This window comes from Corvus hawaiiensis, chromosome 6, assembly GCF_020740725.1.
Source record: "Corvus hawaiiensis isolate bCorHaw1 chromosome 6, bCorHaw1.pri.cur, whole genome shotgun sequence".
Taxonomy (NCBI): domain Eukaryota; kingdom Metazoa; phylum Chordata; class Aves; order Passeriformes; family Corvidae; genus Corvus; species Corvus hawaiiensis.
Genome location: NC_063218.1, coordinates 45,365,817 through 45,382,164, shown reverse-complemented (window position 1 = coordinate 45,382,164; position 16,348 = coordinate 45,365,817). Strand labels below are relative to the sequence as shown.

Below are 16,348 nucleotides of genomic sequence, written 5' to 3'. Positions count from 1 at the left end.
CAGCATTTGTACGTGAACACCCTGGTAGTTACTCCTACTAATCATTAATTCAGACTAATGTTGTTGGAGCATATACAATTAGAATGTAAATTTTTGCAGACAGACTCTATGTATAATGTTGAAATGGTCCAAACTATGTATTCCTGAAGAGCCCATCATGATTCCAAAGTCGGTCTCTCGTCCAACTTGATTTATTAGCTTACTAAAACTTTCATGCATAGCCATAAAAACAATATCCTCCTAGAAGTGTGACTAAATGGTAGTGGAATTTATTACCCCGTCTGTAGGTCAGGATTCAAGGGTAAGTTTTAGATTAAGATTTTCACTGGTACAAAACACATTATCAATACCAAGTGTTCTAAGGTTGCACTGGCATTTCTATGTAATTAAAATAAAAAAAAGTACAACTTTTACCCTTTTAAAATCCTAAATGCTAAAATTCACATTTTGTTTGCAAACCTAAAGCTAGTAATGAAATTCTGGTAGATTGTCATCCCCTGTTGAACAGCACATGAGGACCAACCAGTGCAATTTAGGTGGGCATTTCAAAAGCACTTTTTTGTGACTGTAGTGCTGCTCCTCTAGTCTGTAAATACTCTACTATATCAAAGTCATCTGAAACACAAAGCATGGGTGCAAAGGTGCACGAGTAGACAACCAGGGAATATAAGCACTGGGAATGCCGCAATAACAGTAGGCCTAGGAAATAAATACACAATAAAGAAAGAGGAGGAATATTTGGCAGAGATGAATGAGGTAAGTGCTGCTGCACATCTTCTATTAAGGTTGCTGACCAACAGGCATGGATTCTTTGCAATATTTAACGTGCCTGTCCCTGGACCAGCCTACAGTGATCCACCTCTGCAATACAACTACTGCTACAGTGCCTAATAGTAATTCACAGATCTCGCAAATCTATCAGCCACTGCTCAAGTTTTAGAAGCTGTGTGCTGGGTGAATCAAGGCAGCTAAAGCTCACAGTATCCTACAGATAGTACGCAACTGATTTATGTGTGTGCAGTGTCTGATTAAAATAACAAGGAAGAAAAAATAGGAAGAAGGAAACGCAGCTTTGAACACCAGTTTCAAAAGCTTTAACACAAGCCCTTCGTGCCCTAGTAACAACTGCAATTTGTAGTACTTAATGACTCTGTCACTAATAACTACTTATATGGGCCCTGCTGTAGGCAAGTATGAGGAAGTCCAAGTCAGCTGTCCATTCATTCATTTAAATTGTTCATCACTAGCTGACAAGTGAGCAATAAAACAGGCAGAGGCAGCAGTAATACAGGGTCTAACCGGAACTCAGCAGGGTTTGAAAAAGCATTCAAAGTTAAGAATTTATCATATGTTTAGTGGCCCTATTAAGACTGGGATGATAAAACCCGAACAAACAACGAACCTAACTGGATCTGCACACAGAGAATCAGGCACCTGGATTTGTCTCAAGAAGGGCCAGCAGGTTCTGCTCAGTTCGCTCACGGAATTTTGTATTCTGGAATGCCAGTGTCTTAAGTACAAGATCAACTAGTTTCTGTTACCCTTCAACTACCCTGTGACTTCTCAGCCTGGAAATTTGTATTTGACCTCCTCTTTGTTTCTGAATGGAAAGAATTTCAGGAACCCTTTCGTTTTTAAGCACATGCTTTTTACAGTCCAAGGCAGAAAAATATTATAAATAGCATTAAGCATTAATAGTCAACCCCGACATTTTAATGAATTAAAATTTAGCATTCTCATAGAAATAAATAAGCTTCATTAAGGAAAATATTCCTCACTCCCAAATGAAAAAAAATATTAATCCAGCAAGAATTAATCCTGAATCAACCAAACGAGCCCTGAAAACAAATACAGTCCAGTTCTAGGACTGTACTGCTTGACATTAAGATGTGAAACAATAAAACAGCTTGTTTCTTTTCATAGTCCTTTTCTTTACTTAAGAAAACCATAAGCCTTTAAGACTGCCCTGAATTATGATGGCGGAATACCAAAGGCTTCCCGAAGCCCGCTTCTTTGAACACTTGTTTCCCTCCTTAAAGGCCAATTTAATCATAAGCCGCGGTACGCTTCCCCTCGCTGCATTCCTGCGGTGCCACGTGCTCGCCAGCAAAGTAGGTAAAAGGGCACAGGCGGAGCCTTGGACTTTTAAACTTGACTTGCCACTGTTCCTAAGGCAGCACCCACATCAATCACTCAGCCAGCACCGAAACAATAGCGTCTTCTAACTGCGGGCATTTGAGTCTGCAGCATATTTGTGCACAGCATACACTAATTAACCTCGTTCCCAACAGAGAGCCATGAACAACAGCTTTTGACTTCCCTAGCAGCTTGGCAGTCTTACTCAAAGGGGAAAAAAAAACCCCGGCACAGTAATTTCTACAACTGATCGGAAATGGCTATTTTCATTCTTTTCAGTGTTCTCTCGTGATAATAATGTATCTTTAAAAAAACACACACACCCCTTAAAGTTTGGTTTATTGATTGTTTGCGAGTTTTTTCCTTTTATTTAAAGAAGAAACATGCCTGTTCCTTGCTCTTATCTGATTTTGCTTAAATTCAAACATGCTGTAACAGCTGCAGATGTTTCTCCGCTTCCTTTTTCATACCTCTGCTTGAGCCAAACTAAACGAAGTCCAATTTTTTACTCATTGTTATAAACAAACACTGCTAGGCTGGATGTCACTTTTAAGTCAAGAAAATACATTGCACACTAAAAATCCTGTGTGCTGATGGTCTGAAAAACTATGCTGCTACATCTACTATGCATAAAGCATCCTCAGACTGTTATGTTATTTCTGCAGTTTCAGGACATTTACACTGCAAAGACTGAGGTTTAACTCAGACACCTTATGACTTCAGGTTGCAGACACTCAACAGTCGGTGTTAGGGCTTACATGTTGCTACAATCACAGAAGCAGGTAAGGGCTTCAGCTCTGGAAAATCTGAAGCTAAGTGAGGTCCCATGTGCAGGATGCTTCCATTTAAGTCAGGCATGCAAGAAGTTACCTGTGGTTGGCAGTGTCTCTCTGAAGCACAGTGAAGGAACTGCCATGTGCATTTTAAAAAGCATCAAGCCATGACACAAAAGCTAACTGCATTACAGTACACTGCACAAAACAAGGTATTAATTCTTGAAGCAGTTACTCTTGGAAATGCTATTGAGTATGAATCTTTTTATGTTTTTGTAGATTTCATATGCTTTACATGGATAGTGCTAAAAAGAGTAAAGTCACCACCTACACCTCAAAAAGAAGCAAATCCTCGGCTTTAAGAGGATGTCTTCTGCTTCCCATACATTGCTTGGCTTATGCAATTCACTTTTTCCCCCCATTTACTCTTCCTCTTGAATAGAAAACCCCCTGCCATTTCTCCTTGTCAGGATTCTAAACACCTAATGAAGAGAGACATATTACTTAAACACAATTTTCACATCTAGAGCTCCTGCAAAGGAAATTAACAACTGCAGAGGAAAACTGAAGAGGTCTCATTCACATGATCCCAAACACCTAAAACCTCAATGAAAGACTTAATTCTATGACTCCCCTTTCTAGATAGGCGGATAATTTAGTTTCAGTCTCTCCTCACAGGTTTCTGACACCTATTCATAGGTTAGCTTTTATATGCATATATATATATGATAGGACATATGACTGTCAGTAACCAAACCAAGCTCACAAAACAATTCTCTCCAACTATTCTACTTGGACAACCAAAAATCGACAGCTTTCTACAAAAAGCAATGGCTGCTGCATACAGTGTCTCTGAGAACATGGCCATGTACCACCACACACAGGTTTGATGCTGTCAGAGCTCTCAAACAGACATCCTTGGCACCCAGGCCAAGAGTGTTCACAGATTGTGGGTAGATTTGCAGCATTATAGGTATGATGGCAGTTCTGAGTTCAGAATTACCTGTATCATGGCATTTCTGAATTCAGAATTACCTGGAAGCCCTCATAACTTCAGGCACATACAAGGTACCACCAATAAAGCAATGAGAAGCATCTTACCACAAAGGCTTTGTCTTCTGACTCCTGCCAAGTTCCAACTAGGCAAGCATAGAAGCAAAAAAAAACCCAACCCGAAACAAAAGACCAACAAACCACAACTGAAACTTGACCCTAAAGAACTCTTCATTCCTTTCTGAAAATAAACTTACAACTTCAAATTTTAGCTTGGCACTCTGGTTTAAAATACAGACTAGTGAGGAAAAAAGTGTGATACTAAACTATTTAAAATGACATTGCTTAAGGAAGCTTTCAAGATGGGAAGTGGAGAAAAATATCAGAGGAAAGTACATGAAACCCAATTTTAATTAGTAAACATACTTAAAACTATATTAAAATTTCCATTTAAAGGTGGACATCTTGAATGGAGAATGGTTTTGGAAAACTAAGCAAGTACCCCGAAGTCTTGGTCTGACCCCAAACCAGTCTATTTAAAAGAGAAAAGCGAGGGGGAGGGAATCTATTTCTATTAACATGCAAATCAGTAAGAGTTACTGTTTGAATGTTAAAAGAAGCCACAGAGAACTGGAAAATAATTCTGGAGTTCCCAGAAGTTCTCGTAAAAGGCTTTAACTCTGAAACCTCTTTAAATATTGAAAATATTGAAGAAGTTTTATTTAGTATTTAGCTGTCCACACATCAGATCTCCCTTCAGGAGGTGAGCTTGCTATAGCTTTTAAAAGAAAACAGACACCCAAAAGGTTTATTTTGTATGTTTAGTGATAACGTATTTTGACACTTTAGGGTAGATCACTGAATTTTAAGAGTCTGAGGACAGACTTAATGAAATCAAAGCCAGTATTTAAACACTTGAACATCAGCACTGTGTTTGTGCTGAGACAGTGACCAAGTATTTTCTCTCAGGGGTGTAAGCCATCACTATAGAAATTTGCATTTTCTATCTCCCAGAAAGCCAAAACTATTAATGCATTTTTTTTATACAAATCACTAAGTAACTTCTCATGCTCAAATGTGTTGATTTCATATCAGGCACTAAATCAAAAGAAAGAGAATTCCAAACGCTGAGATGTCTATCCAATCTCTTCAGGCATTATTACACATTTCACTTGGATTTCTGTTATTGATGGTCCTGTCAGTCCAATCCCTCAGTACCACCTACACAAAGTATTCAGGCTAGACTATGGCAGCTGACTTGGCCTAGACTGTGCTTGCAATGAAATGATATATAGTGAAGCACTACAAAGCCAGTGTCAACATCCTCAAATAACTTTTTAGCACGTTTATTTCCACACTTTGCCACTTACTACGGTTTAATTGACATATACAGTCATCCCAGAAGTGGGTGCAAAAAAAACCAAAACCCCACCCACCAGAGAAAAAACCACCAAACTGAAACTGCCCATGGATGTACAAGTACAGGGAATGAAACTGGGAGCAGTGGCTGAGAAACTAAAGGTTTTCACTGCCATCCAGATGGACCTTGACAGGCTGGAGCAACAGGCAGGCTGAAACCTTGTGAAGTTCAACAAGGAGAAGTGCAAAGTCCCGCGTGTGGGGAGGAGTAACCCCACACAGCAGCACACACCAGACTGACTGGCTGGAAAGCAAAGCTCAGCAAGCTGCATGTGAGCTAAGAAGGTGCCCTTGCAGCAAAGGCTGCAGAGGGTTCTAACAGAATCCTGGGGACACTAGGAGGACTGTTGCCACCAGGTTGAGGGAAGTGACTCTGCCCTTCTACTCAGTGCTGGTGAGGCCCCATCTCAAAAACTCTGCCCAGTTCTGGGCTCCCCAATGAGAGAAATGAAATTACTGGAGAGAGTCCAGTGAAGAGCCAGTAAGAGGATTAAGGGCTTGAACCATCAAACATGCAGAGATGTTTTAAGAAATTTAATGTAGGAGTTTTCATAAGACACCTGCTGTAAAAAATAAACTTATAGAGCACTAAGGCCTGAACAAGAAATTTTGTGCTTCAATTGCTTTAAATAAATAACGTACCTTGAAATTCAAATTGGTAGCAGCAGCCAAATATTCGAAAAGAGCCAAGTTTTCTGCAATTGACAAAAACGTATGAGTAGTTTGGAGGATAAAAGAAGCTGGACTTTGCAGGAAAAACTGTTTAGAAAATGATTCATCTCAGATTTTCAATGTTATTCCAGTAACTCTGCCTTCGCTGAAACGCACCAATGTGCCATTATACAAGGTTTTCAAATGCATGTTGGTATTTTAAACACCACTACCTTGTCCAGTGAAAGCCTGCCAGTCTTAAGGCTGCAGGTAGATTTCTGGAGCTGACTTTGAGTGCCACGTATTTTGCAGCGATATGGTGGGAAACTGTGAAAGCTCCTAATAAAAAAATAAGCTTGAAATTCAATGTTACAGGTATATACACCTACCTAGAGAAAACACTGACTGCTCCTATCAAATTAAAAACTACTGTATTATCAATAATAAAACTGATGTGACTTCAGTAAAGTATATGAAGGTTTTTCATGGAGTTTGCTATAAATAAAATAATTTCAGGCACTGAAGTACACTGTACAGCAGCATCCAGCACTGACTCGGTAACTCAAGGTCCCATCCACTCCTGGGTCAGACAGTGGTGGGGAGTCAGTCACTCACATAAATGCCAAAATTCTGCCCTACTGCAAGAGGATCAATAAGGTAAGGCAGCTAACCAGAGAATGACAAAAGGATGCCAAAAATGCTTTTACTTGTGTGCATGTGGTGCTCCTTTTATGCATAGTTGAACAAAATTAAAACTAAAGCTATGGAAAAAGCATTCAGTTTATGAGAAATCTAAACAAACAGCAAATTTGTCTAGAGTTCTATGCCTTTCAAAGGAAATTCAGGTCTTGTTATATAGAATCTTCAGTGAACAGTATAGAATATGCAGCTGGAACATTTAAACATATGAACAAAAAGACTGTCTGGTCTCTTATATCTGTTTCTTGGAAATTCTCTTAGGTAATGACACCTTCCTGTATACTGCACTTACGCAAAAAGGTATCAAGATACCAAAGCCTCAAAAAGAACAGTTTATTGAGCTTATACTTAGCTCATGTGACATTCCACAAGGTGCTGACTTCTGAACTTACTATAAAGATTAACCAGACGCAGTTATTCCCTTTTGATTTTCTATTTCTAAATTGCTTCCTTGCCTACTAACCTTCAATAATGTCTGATCATGCTTCAGGATATCGGACGACACTGATACTTGCTGCTTCCAAGTCTTACCAATAACTCAGCTATCTTACAATGACTAATCATATTTTACAGACACAAAATCTTTATGGGAAATATGAGAGGAGTGAAGCCAAATCATATCTGTGCAAAAATTAGCCACAAGGATTAAATTCACTCAAGGCTTCTCAGGTGAACCTAATGACTATGGCATAGAAATAAAAATCAAAGAGTCACTCTCCTTTAAAAGATGAATTAACATAGCCCTGATGAAAACAAAGTTAACCTGACAGGTGTTCTCATGATGCTTTTGTTAGGACAAGTTCTCATATTTGATTATTGCTAATCATTGGCTCCAATCCTTCCCACCCTCACCTACACCTGACAGGTGTGGTCTCCTGGAATTGCAAATGTCTTTAAGGATTTTTCACAACTAAAAGAAGAACAAATGCTGTAGTTCAAGCCAAAGTGGAGAACTGAATACTTCTATTTGCCCAAGTACAGCAATACTGGGACCCACAGCAAATCTCACCCCCAGGAGAGACTCTGAAATTAGAACAGCTTAGAAGTCTTCAGTAACTTGCTGTCCCACCGACAGCTTGTGTCCTGACCTCAGCAGTTTCCCAAGATCACCTGTGGGTGAATTTATTCATTACCCTCTGCAGATATCTCCTTTGGAGTCTTGGGCCAATTTTCTTATTCCCTTTCTAGGCGGTAAACTGGAGCAACGGGTCTATATGGATGGAAAGAGATAATGACAAACAGGCCAATGAATGCAACATAAACATACCCCAACAGCTGTCTTCCCTAAAAGCAGGCTTGAGATCTATTTGTCACGCACAGACCTTCTGTCCCAGAAGCTTACTGCCCCTGGGATCCTGAATAATGCAGGACACACCAAGAGGCAGACTCATTCCAATGCTCCTAGCTCCTAACAGACACTACACTGTAGCAATGGCAAACACACAGCTGTAGCTCTCAAACAGAAAGTCAAGAAAAGCAGCTTGAGCTTTGATTCACACACAGCTTTCAACTGCTCAGAGGGGCTGGATCAGATTGGAACCATTTCAGAAAAACTGATGGCAATGGAGAAAATAGCCACCGACAGGTTCTGAAACACTATTTTCCATTACACTGAATGACACTGTTTACACTGCACACGTCCAAGGCGGTGAGGAACTGTGGAGTGACAGAAAGATCACGTGCTCCCCACTCGGTCATTGCTGAGGGCTCAAGCAGTGATTGCCAGCTACTGGGACAAGCAAGTTAATTTCAGGGGCCAGACTCCAATGCTAGGCTCAGCTTTCAGTTTAAGACATCTAACCAAGTGTTTGTCTGCAGGCTTTAAACTCCCATTAGACTCAGCACAGATGCTATCAAGATTTCTTGGAGAGGGGTTCAGAGAACAGACTGTTTTCACCAGCATTTCAAGGAGAAAACCCACGGTTAGCAAGTTGTCTTCTCACCTGATCTGGAAACAGGCAAAGTACAGGAGATTTGCAAACAATCTGTTAATTAATTACTAGGCTAACCCTTAGGAATATTAATCCCTACAGTTACTGGATCATATCATCTCTCTTCTCTTCCCAACAGCATGCTCCTGTAGAAGATGGTTCCAAAATGTACACTTCAACAAATAAACAAACAACCTCCTAAAGCCCCCAACAAACACAAACCACCAACATTCTCCAAATCAAAACAGAAACTCTTACAACTGGATTTATTCCTAGGGATTCTTTCCTTATACAGGACATACTATATTGTTCCTAGGCCTCTTAGATCATTCTAGCCTCTATTGCAATACATGTTATATTGTCCACATCCCAGCAAGCTACATCCTTTGACCTTCTAGAAATCCAGAATAATCTTACTGAGTAAGAGAGAAGCATACTCTGCTAAAACACTGCACAGTTACCGTACCACGTAGAAACCTCCCCCACTCCATAAAAACTAGGCTTTAGACCTGGGTATTTCTTTTTAACTGCTATAAAAGACATACCCGGGCATTTAGATTATACAAGTTTATCCCTTCCCTCGCCCTTTGAACTTAATGAGCTTCTGTGCTCTTGCAGTAAGCAAGAATTATTATCTTCCCTATGACAACAAATGTCTCTGGAACGGCAGGACTTATACGAGACATAAAAGATGTCACATTTTAGGATTTAGGAGATCCTGGAAGATGGACAACAATGTGTGGTGATCAAAAGCAAACTGAGTTAATTGCTCTCACAGTAGTCCAATGACCATTTACTGCACAAGGTTGAAAGACCTCAATAAGGTCTTTCAGCCTGTACGAGGCTGAAAGACTGAAGAACCGGTTCTAAAGATCTGCAAAAATATTGAAATTGACATTCGCATTAAAGTCAACCCAGACTTGAAGAAATAGGGTTCAGTCATTTGAATCCTGTTTTTCCAAACATGCGGAGTTCAGGACTACGATACAGCATGCTGCAGGACAAACACAATGGGTTTGGAATGCTAAAAAAAAATACATAGCTTTGAAGTTTTGTTGACTGGCGGGGGTTTTATTTGTGGATTTTTTCGGGGAGTGGGGATGTTATTTGTTCGTCTTTTTAATTCAAGCCCTTGCTTCAGCCGCCTTTCACCCGGGATATCGGGGGGAAGACGTGGATCCCACACCGGCCCGGCCCGGCCGCGGGGCCGCCCCAGCCGCCGCCGGCCCCAGCGCGCTCACGTGACCGCGCCCGAGAAGTGGGTGAAAGGTCGCGCCGCCGCGGCCCCGCCCCGCGCCGCCCGCGCGTCCCCGGCCGCTCCAGGCCTTTCCGCGCGCGCCGGGAAGGCGCTGCCAAACAAAAGTTCCCAGAGAAAAGGACCGCAAGCAGGGAGAGAAGCCAAGCGCACCTCACTGCGAGCAGGGGGAAAAGGGTGTGCTCAGCTCGTGCAGCTGAGAGGTTTCTAGTCTGGTTCTCAGCGCTAAAAAGCCTCAGCTGTTCAAGGTTACACTTTTCTTGAACAAGGCATAGTGATTTCTTCCTGGATGAAGCTCTTCAGTCAGGGCTGAAACATCCCAAAATTTCAAAGAGCTTTCAGATCAACCTACCTTTCAAACTAAGTCAACAGCTGTGACAGAGCCCGATACCTGTGTAACCATGTGAAGTTACATTTCGTAGGCTAACAGGGATCCACACAACACCACCTGTGCTATTGTAAACTGGCAATCGTTAGTTTATATCGATATGCTTACAACAGGAAAATAACCTGCTTTCCCGAGTACTTAGCCCACAGTACTTATTTTAAGTACCATCCAGTCCTGATGGTCAGAAAAAGTGTAAAGGAGTTACCAGAGCTGGAAACTGAACGCACCAGATACTCGGGAAAACATAAGGAAAGAAGAACGAAGGCACCAGGTCTCTATTTTCAGTGCTACTCCCCTACACACACGTGGAAAGGAAACGAGCAGTTTTCTGTACTGTAATTTCCTTTAGACTGCAGATTGTCCTCTAAGTGCTGACAAACTGCCAGGTTAAGAGGAAGAATGAGACGTTTGTCTTGGTCCTACTTTGCACTTTTTCCAAAAAAGGTGCTTCCTGTTACAGTTTCACCAACACTAGTACAGATCTATTACAATTGGATCACAGCCCAAGCAATGTTTTAGGTTGAGTTTTCTATTTTAAACCATAGCGCAAAAGACCAAACTTGCGGGAATATGGGGTGAGAAAATGGAATTCCGTGATGCTGCAAGAATCTTGATCTAGCTTTTAAAAGAAGTCTAATTAGCATTCTCATGCAGTAAACCTGTCACGCCTTGAACAAGATATTACACTTCCTGTGTTTGTAGTTCCAGCAGTTTGTAGTGACTGCGGTTTTTATAGGTTTCACAGGCTGGAAGCACACAGACATATAGACTAGTCGCGCGCTCTCTCTCTCTAGACACACACACAATAAATTCGCTTCCGCACTTGAAAACCCACCACTGCTGCCACGCCGCGGGCACACTTCCACAGCCGTGAAACTCCTCCCGGTTACGAGTCAAACCCACGAAGCTGCGGGTCACTAGTGTGACCTTTGTTTCGGCGGCGGCACAGACCCGGCGAATCTCCCGGTGTACCTGTGCCACACCGCTCCCCTGCCCCCATCCCCGCCCTTATCTGCAGCACTAAGGCACTACCCCTCAAACGGGGGCAAACCGCGAGCACGATGCCAAGGACACCGCGCCTTTCCAGGACTCTCCAGCGCCCGCCAGCACCGCGCCCACCACCCTTCCCTGCATTTCCACCCTTTTCTCCAGCAAAGAGAAGCCCTGCTTAGGGAGCAGCGCCCAGCGCACTCGCACATGCACCACGGAACTTCGTGCTCGACCTAATGGAAACAATAATTAGGCTAAAACCGGACCAAGCGAGCCCGTCCGGCTGTCGCCGATGCTGCCCTTCCTCAGCCCCAAGGAAGGCGGACGACGGCGCGCTGCGGGCGCGTCCCGGCTGAAGGGGGAGGGGAGCGGCAGCCCGCGGTGAATCAGCCGGACACGGCGGGCACACGGCCGCCGCCGCCCCCTGTCCGACCCCCGGAGCCCGGGTTCCGTGCCGCTCACCTGCAGAGACCGGCGGTGACCGGGCTGGGCGGGCGGGCTGCCGCGGCGGCCGCTCGGGAAGCAGCGATGGGACGGCGGCCGCTCCTCTGCACGCCCCGCGGAGGCGGAGCAGAGATGGGCGGGGATGGCCTGGGCTGGGCGGTCGACGGGGAGCCGGGACATGGGAAGGCACCGGCGGACCCGCGGGGACATCTGGCTGTGGGGGTGGCGGTCCAGGGGTTGCGACAGGAACAGGGAAACACGGTCCCTGTGGTCTCGCCACCGTCCGCGGGAAAGAAGCTCCGGGGACTGCGAGGAGAGGATCCGGGGCTGAAAACGAGGGGGCAGAACCGTGCTCCCTGGAGGAGGATTGCGCCTGGGGCACCTGTTTGGTGGTGAAGGGACTCCCAAGGAGAACGGAGGTTTCGAACCCCCCAGTCCCTTCTGTGAGCCCAAGGCAATGGCTCTCGTGGGCTCTGGCAAGAATGGAGTTAGAGCAAGTGCAGACGAGGGTGTGAGGGGCTTCCAAGGGAAGGCGCAGGCCAGCGACAGCCCTCCCTCCTGGTTCCTTCTGCTCGGGAGCCCTGGCTGGAGGGTCTTTAATTTGAGTTTTCTCTTTTGAGCCTGGGTTCTGACTGGAGCAAGGCATTAGGTGAGCGATATCCTTACAAGGCAGCACAAGGGCAGAGTCCCTGTGAGGGTCAGCAAGAGCTTTCAGTCCTGCCCCTTCTGTGTGAGAGCCCCAGCACGGAGCCAAGGTAGCCTCCCCTGGGAAGGACCAGCCAGCCCACTCTGCTGCAGAAAATACTGAGATTTGAGGGAAATAAGTACACTCAATCCATCTCAGAAAAAGTGACTACATTCTTTAAAAAATGCAAAATCATGAAAGTAATTAAAATGCAAAGGTGTCAGTCTCAGGGCATAGTGGCATTCAGTTTGAAAATGACTACTTTTGGAATTTGTAATGGACTTGCCACTTTCAAGAGCTTGGATATCAGATGCTTTGTTTGATTTTAGCATGATACCAGCTGCAAGACTGCTCTGTACCAAAAAGAGGTCATGGCCTGACTACAGTGGTGTCAGTATGGAGTCTCTCCTTCGAACTGCTAAGAGCTGGGATTCCTACATTTTTTCCTTGTGGCCACACCCACCCCGCCAGGCAGTCCTTTCTGCTGCAATTTCCAGGATGTGGCTAAAAGCTTCTAAATACACAAATGTGACCAAATCCAGAAGCATGGACACTACACACTAAATCTTTCCCTTACACTGAAGATCATGCAGCATCAGTCAAAAGAAAACCCCACTTCTGGTCAGAATTTTCCCTTCTAGAGTTGTGTGCTTAATGACGCAATTTTAAGATGTTATTCTTTCAGAAGGAAACACAAAGCCTAGAAAAAAGCAAGGTGAGGAGAAGAAAAAGCAGAGGCATTTAGATTTATTAATATTAGCAGGGGGAGGAAGAAACAAAAAAAAATCATCAGCTACCCCCATCAGCACCACTCACATCTACATACTTTTGGCTAGGATATGATAGGAATAGTGGGTAGGAATGTAATGTGGACAGTTACAAGAAGTGGGAAAAATAATCTGTGTGGTTTTCATTATGCACAAAGGCAACCTAAAATGTCTTGTTGGGCATTCATTTATTTATTCTATCTTGCAGGTGCCTTTTACTATCAAGATATTTCTACAAAAAGAAAAGAATAAAAAACAACAAATCTGCTTTTGTTCATTCTACCAGTACCTGCATACATATTTTAGTCTGCAGTCCACATTTTCAGCTACACATTAAATCACATTAAAGATTATCAGTCAGCTGAGAGTATATGTTGATGTTAATTATTTTGTTCTCCAAATAATTGTGCAAGCTGTCATGAATTTGGGAGCATCAAGACAGAGTTCATACTTTAAGATGATTAAGCCCCCTGCAGATAACCTTAGTAAAGACATGAAAAGCATTGCATTACGTAAAGCTGTGATGACTGCAACTTAGCTAAACCTGACTTGGCTCTGTTTAGCTGGCAAGTGCAAACTTCACAGATAATCCTGTGAATAATTCCCACTAGTCCTGACACTGATATCTAGGTCAGGCTCTATTCACCCATTAACCCACAGAAGCCAGTTTGGTACTTCTGTAAGAACAACCTAATCAGAACATTTTGTGCCTTTTATTGTGGCAGTACGCACTGCTGAAATGCTCTAATTCCTCTGCTAACTGTGTTTCTTCAGCTAAGAAGGTGATAAGATATAAGGTGATTCTGCCTTCCATGGCTGCAGCTGCAATTGTCTGCATGCCTGCAGCATGGCCTGTGCTTCTGTAGCAGCCTTGCACTGCTCAGCAAAGTTAACTCAATTTTGCCCCTATAATTGGCCTATTTTTATTTTCTAAAAAAATTATGAGTGTCATCAGCACAGACCACATGTGCATGGTGCTGTAAGACTTCTTGTAATTAATTCTGATCCTTGTAATCAAAAGAAATCAAAATAATCAATGACAGGTCATCTTTATCTGTGTCTTGTCAGACTGAAATAATATCAGTTTACCATGCTGGTTATGTAGTTCTTGACCTAAATATATTTGATTATCTTACCCCAGCCCTTGAAGACTTCCTGGTTTCTGTACATGCAGCATGACTTCTTTGTAGCACCTTTTCTTACTCAGTGTATCTATCTTTCATTATTCCTACTTTTGTCTGTTTTTAAGATGTTGCAAAGTACTATGCCCTAAGCCTGGATCTGGTCTGGAAGTGTGGCTATCTCCAGTACAATTTTGTGTTTCTCTGTTTTGGTGTATTTTTAAAAAAAATTACTTCAGTTTCTCAAGTTTTTCACAAGCAGTTTAATATAGATAACAGAATTAGTCTGCTCATTGGAACTGAATTATTCAAGACCTTCAAAGCACAAATTGATTGGGTGCAGTGTCAATTTCTTGAGCAGATATTTTTCCAATTTGCTTGCTAGTGAAAACACCACTGCAGTTTCATTTTAAACAGGGCCAGGACCACTTGGATTTTTTTTTCCCTTCCTGTTATCTCCCACGGCATCTAAAAATGAAGGTTTCCATAGTTAGTATGTAAGCACAGGTAAGTCAATGATCCACAGTCACTGATAGCCTGAGTGGCAACACAAGGTGGTAGAAAATGAAATTAAGAACAGCACAAAAGTGTCACTTTGTAACTTTGTGTAGAAAGATAAGTGTATGCCTATTTGTATGCCAGGAGCCAAGGGTGAGGGCAAAGCAGGCCAGACAGGACCCTCCCTGACAACAGCATCTTCCCATGGCATCTCAGCAGGATGAGCAGGACAGGTCCTGTGACAGCAAACAGGGTTGGCCATCAGATGAGTCCTCAGCAATGGGGCAAGTCCGAGGCTGTCAAGGTGGAAAACAGCCAGATGCAAGTCAGCTGCAGGAGGGCACTGAGAATGAGACCATGCACTTAAAAGCTACTCCCAAGCTAAGCAGGGAGCCCCACTGGGACCCTGCAGAGCAGATTCTCCCAACAGCTCATTTAAAAACCAGACACCTGCAGCCTTTGTCTAAGGAGGCCCAGAGGTCTGGCAGTCAAAAGCCTGGGAGAGGTGAAGGGAGAATATCCTCAGGACCCTGACAATGTACACACATACATGAGTGCAGTCTCGCTAAACAGCCACATTTACCTTTTGTGGGATGATGCAGGGATAGTGTTAATTTATTTGTTCTCCAAATAATTGTGCAAATTGGAAGAACTGTTAACTTCCTGGAGGGCAGAGAGACCCTGCAGAGACCTTGACAAATTGGAGATGGTCAGTCTCCAGCTGTATGAAGTTTAACAAGGGCAAGTGCCAGATTCTGCCCCCAGGATGGGGCAATCCTGGTTGTGTGTGTAGATTAGGAAGTGAGAGGCTGTAGAGCAGTGCTGTGGAAAGGGACCTGGGGGTCCTGGTCACTGGCAAGTTGAATCTGAGCCATCAGTGCCCTGGCAGCCAGGAGGGCCACCCGTGCCCCGGGGTACATCAGACACAGCATGGCCAGCCGGGCAAGGGAGGGGACTGTCCTGCTCTGCTCTGCACTGGGGCAGCCTCACCTCGAGTGCTGGGGCAGTTTTGGGTGCCACAGTATAAAAATGATATAAAGCTATTAGAGAGTGTCCAAAGGAAGGCCATGAGGATGGTGAAGGGCCTTGAGGGGAAGCCACGTGAGGAGGGGCTGAGGGCACTTGGTCTGTTCAGCCTGGAGAAGAGGAGACCGAGGGGAGACCTCATTGCAGTTACAACTTCCTTGTGAGGGGAAGAGGAGGGACAAGCACTGATCTCTTCACTCGTTACCAGTGGCAGAACTGGAGGAAACAGCACGAAGCTGAGTTGGGGGAAGTTTAGGTTAGATATTTGGAAAAGGTTTTTTACCCAGAGGTGGTTGGGCACTGGAACAGACTCCCTAGAGATGTGGTCACAGCACTGAGCGTGACAGAATTCAAGATATATTTGGACAATGTTGTCAGGTACATGGTGTGACTCTTGGGGTAGCCTGCACAGGACCAAGAGTTGGACTCAATGATCCTGTTGAGTCCCTTCCAACTCATATATATGATGCTTCTATGAAAGTCCTTACAAAATCCAATATCCAAAAGGGACAAGATGTTTTGTCAGGATCAAAATGTTGCAAAACTGTGTAGTGCACATTACTGACCAGTGA

General features: G+C 43.6%; 1 protein-coding gene across 4 annotated transcripts in view; it reads right to left on the bottom strand.

Annotated features, from left to right (window-relative positions):
- CPT1A (carnitine palmitoyltransferase 1A) overlaps positions 1–16,348 on the bottom strand; it is a 60,253-nt gene that overhangs the window by 27,605 nt on the left and 16,300 nt on the right. Inside the window, exon 1 of one of the 4 annotated variants that reach the window (XM_048307452.1) lies at positions 11,698–11,782. The exons of 2 other annotated variants lie outside the window; for them this stretch is intronic. The gene's annotated coding sequence lies outside the window, so the exon portion shown is untranslated. Of the gene's footprint in view, positions 1–5,963; positions 6,017–11,697; positions 11,783–16,348 lie in introns of those variants that run through there. One more of the 4 variants, XM_048307454.1, reaches the window with a different exon arrangement.